The sequence below is a fragment of the Crinia signifera genome, chromosome 8 (genome assembly GCF_055691185.1).
Source record: "Crinia signifera chromosome 8, ASM5569118v1, whole genome shotgun sequence".
Classification (NCBI taxonomy): Eukaryota; Metazoa; Chordata; class Amphibia; order Anura; family Myobatrachidae; genus Crinia; species Crinia signifera.
Window position 1 is genome coordinate 15,908,246 of NC_139224.1, and position 2,714 is coordinate 15,910,959.

The following is a 2,714-nucleotide window of genomic DNA, read 5'->3' on the forward strand; positions in this document are numbered from 1 at the left end:
AGTGACCCTCTTCCATCCATCTGCCTATATTGGTCACCACCCTTTATAATGACTGTGTAGCATCCATTTAATTTAGGACTTTGTACCGCTGCCATCCAGCAAGTGCAATGGAAAGGTTAAAGAGAGGCAATTGCTCCTTCTCCCACTGTCCTGTGTGAGAATCCCAACACTCACATTTTCTGTTCCGATACAGTCGTCACCGAGTGTCCCCTATCCCGGTGTGACCAGACACAAGGCTTCACATCTAGGAGCCAACTTATCAAAATCTGCCTGCAATTCACAGCGGTTATATCTGGGCCCAGCGCAGCCTTTATTCCTATAGAATTTCTGAACTGCAGCCATGGCCAAAGCACTGCTGGGGTAGAACTTGATCTGGCTGCCCCATTTCCTCAGCTCTGAGCAGTCCATACAGCTGTAGCTCAGGCCTGGAGGATGTGGAGCTGCAAAGAAACAAGACAAGGATGGCCCACATAACCCAGCTCCCCTCTTCTCTACTTCATTGCATACTGTTCCCAAGGGGGTGGGGTATAAAACACGAGAACATTGGCATGCACGGAATGACGGCAGCTGGCATGGCGACAATACAATTTCACATTCACTTCGCTCTGGATGGGTATCTTCTCAGCAGTAGGATATAGGGTTTTTTCTGATTCACTTGGAAAGGCACAATCATGCTCATATGGACAAAACCATATGCACTGCAGGTGGGGCAGATGAAACATGTGCAGAGAGAGTTAGATTTGGGTGTACTTCAAACCGATATCTATATTGCGGTGTAAAACTAAAGCAGACAGTATTTACCCTGCACAGAAACAATAATACACCCAAATCTATCTTTCTCTGCACGTTACATCAGTCCCACCTACAGTGCAGCATGGTTTTGTCCATTAGAGAGTGATTGTGCCTTTCCGAGTGAATCAGAATAACCACCATAGAGTACAGCAAATCCATGTGCTTCACTAGAACATGGCTGGGTGCCTGCAGTATCACCACCTGCTAAATGATGGAACCTATACCTCCTATTGGGCTATCTAATGGCGGATTAGTCTATTTCCGTTCAACAGTAGTTTTCTTGATCTGTGCACCAAGATTTGTTTCTTTGGGGTGCTTAGACTTGTAGGCTTCTGGGATAAAGACATGGAACACTGTAGCAAATCCTTCATACCCTTTTAAGCCTTACACAGGCCATACTGTATGTCACAGCGTGAACATGATCAGAAACCAACAATCCTTCAACTTCTTTCTTCAGTTCACCTCTACAAGATCCCTCTGCAATCCCGGTGGTACCACAGCGTTGGGCTTCAGCTCCCACAATTATTTTGCCACTGAGGTTGGGTTCAGATGGGTCCCACAACATAAGATCTTCTGTGTTGCGCTCCGCAGTTGACCTCAGTTCCACCCTCCTCAGACACATGTCAACATAAACACTAAAAAACTTAAACAACTCATATCAACATTTTGATTGTGTCAACCTTTTGACCAGGCCAATCGAATGCATGTTGACCTTTTTCATGCGTCGATCAATAGTGGTTGACCTTTTCACTGTCAACCTAATGATCTCATAACCCTCTGAATGTAGGAAGATCAATGGGCAATATGCATTTGATGAATTTACCGCACTCATTGAGGTCAGGTTTAGGCATGCAAAGCGGCTAAACCCGATCAGACGAATGGGCGCAACACAAGTAGTCTCATTTGCGCGCCCCAATGGGTGACTTAACATATTCCAGACGAGAGAAAAAATAACTATATGCAAATAGCTCACACGTTTCCTATGGGTGACTTGTTGCGCATTTCTTCTCTCCAAGGCAGGCGAGCGCTAGCTGAAATATCAGCGCCGGCAGCTCTTGTGGCGCCCACTGAATGCCAACTTTCTGACTGCATAGTCAGGGTGCCATCTTTGTGACTCCTGGTGAGCTTTGGTAACTGGAATCCTCACACCAGGTTACCCATTTGACACCCCCCTTGGCACCAAGAACCCAGCAGCCATTCCTCCTATCCCGCTCTCTGCACATAAATCCTGCTTACCATATGATTTTGTGGTCCTGGCCCAATTGCAATGGAGGCAATGTCACCTAAACCCTGGTCATTCCGTGCGGCGGCAGTAACGGACCTCGTCCCATTATGTCAGGAAATCCAGAAAATGACATCACAGCTAATTATAAAGAACCCATTGCATAATAAAACAAGAAATGGGAATGTTTTAGCCTCCATATAGATTTTGGTCGTCCCCAACTGTACATACAGTGTGTTTTGGTCAGCCATGATTCTATATGCCCACTCTGTACATTGGCATTGCTGAGGCACTGAACACAATGTAGATGAATGGAGTGGTCAGAATAAGGCCTGTCAGAAGTGTACAGGCATGATAAAAGTTCTGCCTGTATATGTATATGCCCATAACAACCAATCAGATTTTGTCTGACACTTTCTAATATGCAATAGCATCACAGAATCAGATTGGTTGCTAGGATTAATATCACCACGTTTCAATTTTCAGAAGTTTTAATAAAATTTACCTCATAATTTTCCGCCAAATGATGGCGGGGTGGGGTTACGGTGGTGTAATCAGTATAATACGTAATGGAGGTGCCAGAAGGAACAGGAAACCAGCGAAAATCAAAACATGTCTGCGCATTTTCCACGTAATGCGTTTTTATTTTAAACCGAAATATACAATAAAAATTCTAAGATGAATTTAGTATATATGTTCA